The 12,397-nt window shown below is 44.8% G+C and overlaps 1 pseudogene; it reads left to right on the forward strand.

The window, feature by feature from the left end:
* The first annotated feature begins 9,461 nt into the window (after positions 1-9,461).
* Positions 9,462-11,019, forward strand: LOC138588813 (piggyBac transposable element-derived protein 4-like; annotated as a pseudogene).
* The last annotated feature ends 1,378 nt before the right edge of the window (positions 11,020-12,397 follow it).

Genomic DNA, 12,397 nt, shown 5'->3' on the forward strand with positions numbered 1-12,397 from the left:
ATACCCGGGTATAGACCACATGCTGCTTACGAGAGCTATCTCATGAAACTTGTTGAGCCTTATGAGCGGCGTGATATTTGGAGATATTTCTATCCAAGTCGATGGCAGTACACATGGGTTCATACCAAAGTAATGTGTAAAATAATGTCCAGTGGGCATATTAGATCACTCTCTTGTACAGTGTGCGCATTTATAAAAGATGATAAATGTAAAAGTGCGTACACGCTCTTGTCTGACAATGCTTTTAAAAATGTGTTCTTTCGGAATAACAGGAAATCACAGTCAGAGTACAGCTCTTTGCAGCAGTGGTGAGATGTGGGAAAAGGTCAAATTAAACAACTCTGCCTACAGAACACTCTCAATGTCACAATGCACATGGCCAGATCTATGAGAGCTCTGGAGACAGAAGTGGTGGCAGGATTTAGCCGACTCCATGGGAGAATGAGAACATATTAAAGTTCTCAAAAGGAAAATAAATCAGCTCTGTCTGACCTGCTGGGTATTTCTGCTCGGGGTGCTCTGGTCCGCTCTCGTTTCTAGATGTTGCTAGAATGGATGCTCCCTCTCACTTTTTCTTTGGACTTGAACGTAAGAATGGGCAGAGGAGGCTGATGCATTCTCTGTGGACCGACGCCGGACAGCTGCTGCCAGAGTCTGCTCAGATACGTCAGTGCGCTGTTGCTTTCTTTGAGAAGCTTTATAAAAGAGAGCTTTAGGAGGAACCGGAGGTGGTCTATGAGGGCCTTCCTCAGGTCGAGGTGGAGGTCAATGCAGAGCTGGAGGCCCAGCTCTCTGCTGAGGAGCTGCAGGCGGCGCTGCAGAGCCTGCAGAGCGGAAAGGCTCCTGGAATAGAAGGTCTACCTGCCGGTTTCTATAAGACTCCCTGGCCTGTTATAGGTGATGACTTGTTAAGTGTTCTCAGGGACAGTCTGAGTAAGGAGCAGCTGCCTCCGAGCTGCAGGAGAGCAGTCCTCACTCTTCTCCAAAAGAAAGGGGATCTGCAGCAGATCAAGAACTGGCGGCCTGTGGCTTTACTCTGCGCGGACTATAAACATTTGCCCAAGGTGTTGGCTACAAGACAGAGAAGTGATGGCGCATGTCATTCATGTTGACAAAACACGCTGTGCACCCAGCAGGTTGATAGCTGACATTACTCTGATTGGGGACATTTTGGACCTCTCTGCTTCATTGGGCTGTGAGCTTGGTCTGATTTCTCTAGATAAGGCTTTTGACCGAGTTGAACACCAGTACTTGTGGCAGACGCTGCAGGCTTTGGGGTTCAGCTCTGGTCTCATAGCCAAGATCCAGTTCTTGTACAGTTAATTGAGAGTGTACTTAAGATTAACAGTGGTTTGAGCGCTCCTTTTAAAGTCCAGAGGGGAGTCAGACAGGGACCCTCCATCCAATCTTCTGTCCAGGGTGCAGGCTGTCATGGTGGACTTCTTCTGGGACCGTCTGCACTGGGTCCTGCAGAGCGTGCTCTTCCTGCCGAAGGAGGAGGGGGGGACACGGACTTGTCCACTTGGCCAGCAGGGGGGTTGCTCTCCGGCTCCAGTTCGTACAAAGACTCCTCACTGGCCTGGTCTGGAGACCTGTTGCCCGTTCCATACTGGACCGGTGTGGTGGGCTCGCTGTTTTTAATGGATCTAAATGTACATAAGCTGGACAATGTTCCAGGTTTCTGTCATGGACTGAAGTGTGGGGATTGTTCCACAAAGAGAGACAGAAACACTGTGACTTACTTTTCTGGCTTTAAAAAGAGTCGATGTTTTATAGGACTCGCCTCAGCAAATGTGTGTGGCTAAAATGGTCACACTGGGCCGTGTGGTCAAGTTGTGTGGCCCTCATGTGAGGAACGCTGAGGGTTTGGCCCCCCCGAATGGGAACCAGGTCTGTCAGGCTGATCAGCAACTTGCTGGGAGGCTGGAAACAGCAGCTTACTCACACCGTACTGCCTTTGACTTCTGCACACTGTGATGGACTGCTTCAAGCAGATGAGAATGATCCTTTTCCTTCTGTAAAGATTGTTCCCGTTTTCAAAATTGATGCTGGTTGGTTGTGAAATGAATAATGCTGTTGATTACGCACTGAGTACTATGAGAGGAAAACCAATGTATTATTTATCAGTATAAGTGTTGAATCAGAACAAACCATTTCCAGCCATTAGCTCAGTTGTTTGTTTTGCTTGGTGAGACTCTCAGACCAGTTGTTTATTTTGGGCCAGGCGTACAGCAGGAAAATTTAAGTGTCAACTCAACAAATGGCGATTTACCTCCACAGGAAAAACAAGTTGGACAATTCTCTGGATTGTGATGTAAAGACTATTTTCACACGCATGTTAAAGACCAGACTAAACTGACAGCGCACTCTTGGTGAGGAGTGGAGGGGGTTTGTTTTGGTTCCTCTAATCTTCCTTTTTCCCAGCATGTGTTTAGATCGCTGTTGTGTTTGTTGATTTAGTTTGGGCTGGAGATCTCCGGCAGTCCAGCTATTGGTCCTTTGTTTGTTAGTTTCCCGTTTATAGTTAGTTTACAGGGAGGTGCTGCGAACGACGGTCCATCACGTGGCTGACCCAGCATCCTCCCATCGTTTGTTCACATTGGCCGGGGTCTCCAGCTCCTTTTGTGTCCCCCTAGTTTAATCATGAATCTTTTGAACATTTTTGGGTTCAATAAAGCCTGTATGTTTAAATGTTTATCATTTGTGTGGCGTCCTTGTTTAATATGTTGCGGGCCCCCACTGTGAGCCTTAGGTTTATTTCTGCCTTTTGTAAGGGAGGCCGCAATCTCGGATCCCATCGGCTGTAGTCTGACAATGATTCAGCCTCTGGGGACAACGGTGAACGTGCCGGGCGTGTAGCCGGCGGTTAGTGATAAACGACTCCCGGTCAAGACTTCCTTTTCTGCGTGCTGCATCGTTTACAGAAAAAGAAACCGCTTTTCTTGTGATTTACTTTAACTAAGTTTGCCGAAATTTCAACATCATGATGCAGATTTGTAAAAATTCAAAATGAGGCTTTGTCAGGTCTGTCCTCAAGAGGAGAAGAAAACTTTTAAAATGCTTGGGTCAGATCAATAATTTCTGATGCATTCGAGAAAGTTAGGAAATCTAACCGCTGAATGGCTTTTGTGACACAGCGTGAAAGGAGTTTATCTCAAGTAGATCCGAAACAGATTGTTATCTGAGCTTGTTCTTAATCTCAAACAGACCTCCGCAGAAAGTTCAATTATTTTCAGATGCCGGCTGATGGGAGCCGGGAGGTTCTGTTTTTCCTGCATGTGTCACAGCCTGCTGCTAATTGGTCAATATTACTCAGACTACAAGCGTAGTACAAAGGGAAACCAGAACACTTGCCTTCCCTAAAATCCACGTCCCTGCCTACAGATTCTACATTTAGTCTGTAAATTAGGGAGGCTATAACATATTCTTACATATCCAAACTGCATTTGGAATGTCCATCATCTACTTTCTTTTGCAATTTGAACTACACAAAAAAAAAAAAATCACTCTTACCCACGTCTTACAATTTGAGTGAACTAAGGACCACTTTTAACAAAGGACTATTGGATGACCCCCTGCTGCCTCATAAAGGCAGGGACACACAGATGCAGCAAAGACGAGGATTTCCCCAATGTTTTTTTGGCGAAGTTAAAGTCGAGGTGAAATAAAAAATGTAATTTTAATCCTTTTAAATCACATCCCCGGTTCTTACGGTAAAACTAAGTTTCACGCGTGCTTATGTAAGTTAGCACCAATTTCAACCAATCAATCTGCAACATTTAGCCCCAGAGCACCAAGACACTCGGCCAGTTAGCTAGCTACTGCACTGTGGAGAACGTCTGCCTTCGCCCACTTATCAACGATCAAATCCCTCTAATGATATGTCCCACCTGCACGTCCTGTTTCACTCGGAAATACGCCACGATACGGAAGCTAGATACTCTGGAAATGCCGTTTCAGCTCGACTTTAAGCGTAACTGCATCAAGTGAAAGCTCAACAGCACCGCCCATGTGGCTGCACACAAAAATAGTCTGATGTGAATAACAGACTTGCTGTTCACGTCGCAGCGGAAGGACAAACAAAATGGAAAACTTGATGAATAGAAACTAAATATGAAGGGTCCTTTTTGTTACCCACAGAGAAGAGAACAAATACCTTTAAAAAAGGAAAATATCCCCCAGAAACCCACAGGCAGAGTTAAGATCACTCGCAGGCTACATGGCTGCTGTGCACTACAGCCATCAGATTTAATAATGAACATGTCTCTGTACGGAGAAGCTAAACTTAGCACAGCCTCGATAAAAAAATGTTTATTTTCAGTGCATTTCAAAGGGAGGAAGATCTGTGTTAGGCAACTGTCGTCTCCATTAGTTGAACATGCCTCGCTTACATCCGAACTTCCTGAACAGGGTTTGTTTTTAATCACATCAAATCCTCACACACAGATCTGATGATCAGTCCCCATTGCACCACGAGGTCCTACATCTCCTTTCGCTGCACAATGAGGTTTTGAATTGTTTCAAATGTAATCAAACAGTGCCCCCCTGTGTCTGAAAGGAGTCATTGGCTTTCTGCACAAAACTTTTGATTGATACAGTCCTGTGTTTTTGACTGGATCAGTCCAGGGTGTACCCCGCCTCCCGCCCAATGATAGCTGGGATAGGCTCCAGCCCCCTTCGCGACCCTGAACAGGATAAGCGGTGTAGATATTGGATGGATGGATTATTTCATGCAAAGTGAAGCAGCCTGAAACCTAGAAAGAGAGTGAAGGAAATTGCCTTAATGCAGTGTGAGATTACAGACAGATGAGAAGGGAAGAGGAGAAAACACAGCACACACAAATAGAAACGGACGAGGAATTTGCAGCACGTCTTCAGCTGTGAAACAGAAGGCAGATTGATTTAAAGAGAATAAAGAGGCTGAATCACCACCAGGGAATCTCTGTGGCGAGATGAAAACAAAGTGAAAGCAGCCATAAAGAGAGACACAGGCAGACAGACGACGACAGAGGGAGAGAGATCAGAGGTATCAAGGTAGACAAAGGGAAGCAAGAACAAACAAACTTTTCTTCTTTCACCTTAACTGCCTGTCTCTGTCCTTCTCATCGCAGCTCCCTGTCTTTTGAAATCATGAAAAAAGACAACGCCAACGCTGCTTTCAAAAAGGTGCCAGCTTTTCTACAATGTTTCATTAGATATGTGATGTCTAAAGGTCTGAAGGTCAGAAGATGAAACACTTTTATGTGCGATCGTATTTCTTCCCCTTGTTTTGTATTATTTTTAACATGTGTCGATTTAATATCTTTTCTGCTGGCTCTACTCTCCTCTGGCAGCTTTATCTTTCTCTCCACTCCACCATTTATTCTTCAGCCTGCAGGAGGATAGTTGTCTTTGACCTTAAGCATTAAGTGTATAATTAAAAAACAGCACCAGCTTTAATCCCAGATCAGATTGCAAAGTAACACGATCACTCCTTCGGCAACAACTGTGACCTTGAAGGAAACGCATGCATGCTTTTGTCTGTATGTTGCATTCTCATAAAGTTAGCTTGCCTCGGTTTTTACAGTGTAAACTAATGATGTCCAACAGGCCGTTGTTTTAGACATTGAACAGATTTAATCCTGCCGGCGTCCCAGTACAAAGTCTGTGCCAGGTGCGTGTATTGCTTTACATTCTTGTGTCGGTATTGCTGTTATCAAATCATGCTGTATTGGTAGACACAAAAACAGTCATCAGTACAGATGAGTCCTCCTGTGTCACACCTCATGTTTCATGTCTTCTACTTCCTGTTTTATTTCTATACTCACCCCTGTTTCAGGTCCGTTGACTTCCTGCCCTTCTGTGTCTCCTGCCTCCTTGATTACCCTAATGTGCTCCACCTGTGTCTTGCTGTCTTCACTCCCCTTGAGTATTAAGTCTCAGTGTTCCCTCCCTTCTGTGCCAGTTCATCTTGTACCTTGTGTCAGCGTTCCAGCATTTCTTTCGTGTTTGCCTTTGTGTTTTTGACCTGCCTATTTGCCTGACGATTTGGATACTATGGCGCAGGGAACAGGACAAAATTAAGACTATTGAGAGGCCAAGGGAGGCTGTATCCTTGCCGAAGCCAGCTACTGATCTGGCCGTTGATTAGCCAGCACTGGTAACGGAGAGGCTGGCTGTGGTAAATGAGAAGCCGTCTATTCATTCGACCACAGCGGCAAGTCATGGGTCTAACATAGCTTTGAGGTTTGACTGAGTGTTACTCACTCTTACCATGCTCAGGCCCTAACCCAAACCAGATGTATGCTTGCTCAATCTCCAGCTGTTTGCTACATCTGTGGAACAGCAAATCTGGAGCTAATTATCGAGTCATTATCTAGAGTTCATTTAAAAAAATGTCTCAAGTCAGACACTGACAAAAGCCTTCTCTCAACTACTTGACTTTTGTCTTTAACCAAAGCAACTGCAAACCATTAAATGGATCACAGCTGGAAATGGTGTTGAAAATCACTCAAACCACACACTAGAACTAGGGTCAACTGAACTCGACTGCTGCGGCCCAGCTCCTGATCCATACGTGCCGATCTGCAGCTTGCATTTCCTTTACCTAAGTCAGACATTAAGGTGGTGACACACGTATCAACTTTTACATCAACAGACAACTTCAATGTTCAATGTTCAATGTACACTTTTATATTGAAAAAGGTCAAACCTCCTCTGATCTGGAAATGTCAGATCAGCAGCGACCTCTTGTGGTCAACATACAGAATTACATCAGAAATGCTCCAATCACAGCCCAGAGTTTGGGTCATGTGATGTCTCTGGCCTGAAAGATGTTTCTGAACAATGGCGGCCGTTCAAGCGCAGTGGACCGAGGAGAAGGAACTTGTACTGATAAATCTTTACTAAAAATAAACTAAAAACAATTTAGATTTTTTATTGCTGTGAAATTTGTCAGTGAGCAGATCTAATACATAAGATCATTTGAGCTAGCTCAATCTGGGATCCATCGGCTATAGTCTGAGACGATATAGCCTTTTGGGGACACCGGTGAACGTGCCGGGCGCTAAGCGATAATCGACTTCCCGTCAAGACTTCCTTTTCCGCGTGCTGCTTTGTTACAGAAAGACAAAACGTTTTTCTTGTGATTGACTTGTTATTAACGGGTCTTATCTTTGCCGAAATTTCAACATCATGATGCAGATTTGTAAGAAGTACAAATTCAAGCTTTGTCAGGTCTGTCCTCAAGAGGAGAAGAAAACTTTTAAAATGCTTGTTTGTTGAATGGAGGTCGGATCGATCTGATGCATTTGAGGCAGTGCTGAAATCTGAACGGCTTTCGTGACACAGCGTCCAGGGAATTCATCTCAAGTTAAACGGATTGTTAGCTGAACTTGCTGCAGATGTCTGTTTATAGAGATTATTCAGGAGCTAAATCATTGTCAGATGGCGGCTGATGGGAGCCGGGATGTCATTACGGCAGGTTACGTTCCGCCTGCTTTTGCTCTCTACATGGACTGTTTGTCCTGCATACGCCGCAGCCTGCTGATACGCGATTGGTCAATATTACTCAAACTAAAAGCGTAGTTCAAAGAGAACACTTGCCTTCCGGGAATTCCACGTCCCTGCCTACGGAGTCTACATTTTCTATGTAGAATCTGTAAATAGACGTTAGAGCTAGCTTAAATTGTGGTCGTACTAGGAGTTGCTATGGTAACGCCATAGTTGTGACTGGAATGGAGCATTAAGGGACACACTCTCCTGTCCTTCCTTTATTTTAACAAGAGAGCGGGGGGCAGACGATTAGAATTAAGGAGAGAAGTTTAGCTGATGTTTCAGATGCGATGTTAGAAGACATCCTTCTGTAATCTTTGAGGTGAAAACTGTGGTATCTAAGTGAAGTCCCTCACTGTCTTTCTCTTACACACACTCGCACATGCACACACCAACAGTTTACATTCGCATATAACTGCAAAAACCAAGTGACAACAGCTGTGGATAATGTATATGTGTGTGTGAAAAGTTGCACCGTTCTAAAGTGTGTCTCTGCATGTGTGCTGCTGAGCGTGTATGTGTGTGTGCTTGGGATCTATCGTATTCATCATGGATGCATAAAGCGTTTGATCCCTGCTCTCTCAGAGGGAAGCGAGGCGCGTGGAGAGGATAAAAGATGTGAGGATCTCCTGCAGTCAGCTCAAACACCGCACGATTTTTATGGACGACCTCAGCCGCCAAATCTATTGATCAATCGATGTATCAGATCTGAGCGTCGCATCTGAGCCACACAGGCTGTACGCCGTCTCTAACAACTGCCTCTAGAGGATCCCTCTGAGTGCATCCTGTTGTGAAACTCTCAGCATGTTAAACAGAGTTATTGCCTCCCTTTCCAACTATCAAACACATCAGCTGTGACTCTTCAGCCATATTTCCAACGGGTTTTTAAAACCCCATTAAGGGCTGTCAAGTTAATCGCCATTGACTCAGGAAGATAATTATGCTAATTCTGTTGCATATACCTGCTTTAAACTGTTGCTAATTGCAGCACTCTGTATGAACGCTCAGACGATCGGCTAGTTCACGTCGGGCCGCTCCGATTCATTTGCAGTCAGAGGAGCAAAGCGGCACTGTCCCTGCTCCTGCAGTTGGAGCAGACATGCTCGGGAAAATGGAAAGAGTTAATTTGATCCTCTCACTAATTGTGGTTGCGGGTCACAATATTTGAACGATGCAGAGAGAGATTGTAAAAAAAACTGAAAGCATGGTATCGCACAATATGCTCTGTGGATGTTCTCTCCCAGTCTCTGAGGTCGTCTGACCTCAGGTGGCACGTGTAAAAAGCCTCATTTACAAAACAGTGAGTAGAATCTATACAAAAATTATAGGTACACATGAAACCTGAAAGGGGAACCTTTCAGATTTACAAGGTTCCCCTTATAATGAAATGCTACTGGCGACTTTTTGGCAAACACGACAAAGACCTAAAGTAATAATCTTGTAGATTTTCATTTCTTTGTCAACTTTGACCCGTATCTATTCAGATGGATTTTAGATCTACCAGTGTGGGTCAAATTGTGGTGTTATGGAATCTTGAAACTGAGAATGTACTTGTCATGTTTGTGTGCATCTTATATGCGAAAGAGGTGACAGAGTTCAAGGGGACCTCACCACCGTCATGAGAACTGTTTGTGTTCCCAAAACATTTGCCCAGGTTCCCGCAGAGACAGACACCTGCTGGTCTTTGAAGGGGCAGGGGGAATCCCAAAATATTGAAAGATTAAACAAACATAGGAGTGATCATGAAGTCATCCAGAGGTCAGACGGGTGCAGGTGCACATCTTGTGTCTGTGCACCTGCACCCGTCTGCACCTGCAATGTAATAAAATAATGTACAAAGTAACAAATCTTTTTGGGTTGGGAGGGAGGTGGTGGGGGTCATAACATTATAAAAAGGTATATGAGCTGCCATTTCAGTGACAGACATCATGGCAGCAAGACTGAATGTCCAACAGGCCCTGGATCTACTCTTCCAAGATGAGTCTGATACTGATTTAGAGGAGGACGTGTCAGAGCAGGAAGACAACGTGGAAGAAAACTCCCCATCTGATGAAGATGACTCTGATGGAGAGGAGCGGAGAGGAGCAGACAGCAGGGCAGACATTTATGTCAAAAAACAGTGCTATCTGTTGGTCAACACTTCCACATCATGTTGCAGGCAGGATGGCTGACATGTTGTCAACATTCCAGCTCTTCCTCCCTCCAGCCATTGAAAAAATTATCACTGAAATGACAAACGTGGAGGGGGTTAATCGTTATGGCCAGGAATGGAAGACCATGGATGTGACCGACCTACGTGCCTACATGGGGCTTCTAATACTGGCTGTTGTGTACAGATCCCGAGGTGCGGCTGCTTCCAGTCTCTGGAATGCTGAGATGGGAAGACCGATTTTTTCGAGCCACCATGTCCCTGGAAATGTTCCGTACCATATCAGCGGTGCTCAGATTTGACAATCGTGAGACAAGACCTGCACGGCGTGTTACTGACAAACTGGCAGCAATCTGGGATGTCTGGGACAAGTGGGTGGAACGGCTGCCTCTCATGTACAATCCTGGCCCTGATGTTACTGTGGATGAAAGACTGGTTCCATTCAGAGGTAAGAATGGTCTTTTCTTGTTGACTAATTAATCCATGCTTCAGTATACATGGCTGTGATATCAAATGGTCAGTACATGCCGAGCAAACCTGGAAAATATGGCGTCAAGTTATGGGTTGCTTGTGATGCACGTTCAAGTTATGCTTGGAACATGCAAGTTTACACAGGGAAGCCAGCTGGTGGAGCTCCAGAGGAAAAAAACAAGGCATGCGTGTTGTACTGGAAATGACGGAAGGGCTGAGAGGACACAATGTGACCTGCGATAACTTCTTTACATCTGATGAGCTGGGTCAGGTGCTGCTGAAGAAAAAAATTACAATGGTTGGCACTGTGAGGCGGAACAAACCTAAACTGCCACCGTGCCCAAGAAGAACAAGAACGTCATCCTTATGAGCACACTACATAAGGCTGCAGAGGTGAGCATCGGGAAGACAAAAAAACAGATATCATCCTTGACTACAATGCCAACAGAGGCGGAGTGGACAATCTTGATAAAGTAACAGGCACATACAGCTGCAAGCGGAGAACCGCCCGATGGCCTCTTCTCATATTCCACAACATAATTGACGTATCCACGTACAATGCCTTCGTGATATGGAGTGAGCTAAACCCAACCTGGCGGGCAAGCAAGAGGAACTGGAGGAGGTTCTTTTTGGAGGAGCTTGGAAAGGCCCTTGTGGCTCCTTGCATGCAAAAGCGACAACACCTCCCCCACACAGCAGCCTCAGCAGCATTGGTAAGGGCAGTGCAGCAATCTGAGCCTGGCCCCGATCAAGAAGCAAACATGAGGGAACAGAAGAGAAGGAGATGCAGCTTCTGCCCTGCAAAAAAAATGTGGGAAACACTTGTGCAAGATCCACACTCGGAAAGTGTCCCACCTCTGCCTTGAATGCAGAGACTAGTTCACAATAAGCACTATGACATAGCAGTGAGGACAGTGTTCAGTGGTTATATTATGAAGTCCAAAAGTTCCAGAATGTTCATGTAATTTGCAAGGTCAATAAAATATATTCAAATCATTTCAATCAGCTTTTATAGTTTTTATTTCTTACATATATTACATGACATCATACTGTGTAATAGATATTTTTCACCAAAAACGAGTGGTGTAAAACTTAAAAAATACACTTTCCCTGCTCTTTGAAACATTTATGAAGGATTAATCATTCATTTGTTTAAGTGGCATAGGCTATTTCAACATTCATACTGTGAAGGTACAGAATATGAACAGTATGTAAGGGTAATAATAATGGTGATTGAGCCTATGGCCCACTGATGAAAGCCTTTGCATTTGCAGTGTTACGGACTGGTTGTCTGTGGCACTCAGTTAGCGACCCGTTTTCCATCACCCAGCAGTGGTTGGTCTGCCAGAGAGGGTAGGCGGAGCTAAGCGGCTGCTTTTCTGGTCTCTGCAAGTGTTGCGAGTAAACAGTAATCTACTATTGCTGAACAAACAAAGAAAAGATCGATGACTACAGATACAACTTCAAAAATAAGTGAAAATCCAAAGAAAAAGAAACAAACTCGACGCTCAGATGAAGGCAAACAGTCTAAAAAGGAAAGCGACCGCCAGCGAGGAAAATCAAGAGTTACAACCGGAGCCAACCGTGGACGTCACACATGCAACACTGTCTGGATATCTGGGAAGTGTGCTCCCAAAGAGAACAAAACTGAGATCTTCCAGATTACAATTTAATTCAGTGGTCAAGTTACTAAACACAGTATATCAAAAAGTCTGGTGCAGTTTTTCAAGGTTGTTCCAGTAAAGGGTCGATAAAGTGGGAACCTTGTGTGCACAGGCGGAGGAAGGCTGTTCAAGCAGGACTGCCTCTAGCAAAACTTTAGCTGAATACACACGCTGTTAGACGAGCTTGGTATGTACGAGCTAGACCCCTGAGCTCAAACCTTAGTGAACACTTTGGGGAGGAAATAGAAGGCTGATTGCGAGCGCTGTCAGCACTTGACCTCACAAACGCTCCTTCGGCTGTAAGGGCACACATTCACTCGAAGGCACTCTGAGTTGTGGAAAACCTTCCCTGAAGAGTGGCGACTGTTTAAAGCCACAAAAGAGGAGTCCAACTCCGTGTTGATGCTGGTGGTTTCAGAATAGCATTTCCCACAAGCTCATAGAATCGTGATGGAGGGGTGTGCATTCACTTTTGGTCATATAACAAGTTGTGTTGTTTTCAAAGCATGCTTCAGTTGGCATGTTCTTGATATAAAAGTCATCTCACGCTGTCGCTGGAGATATTTTGATTAATGTTGGG

This window comes from Semicossyphus pulcher, unplaced genomic scaffold (genome assembly GCF_022749685.1).
Source record: "Semicossyphus pulcher isolate SPU_LCO1_2020_fin unplaced genomic scaffold, fSemPul1.0.p SCAF_12, whole genome shotgun sequence".
NCBI classification, from domain to species: domain Eukaryota; kingdom Metazoa; phylum Chordata; class Actinopteri; order Labriformes; family Labridae; genus Semicossyphus; species Semicossyphus pulcher.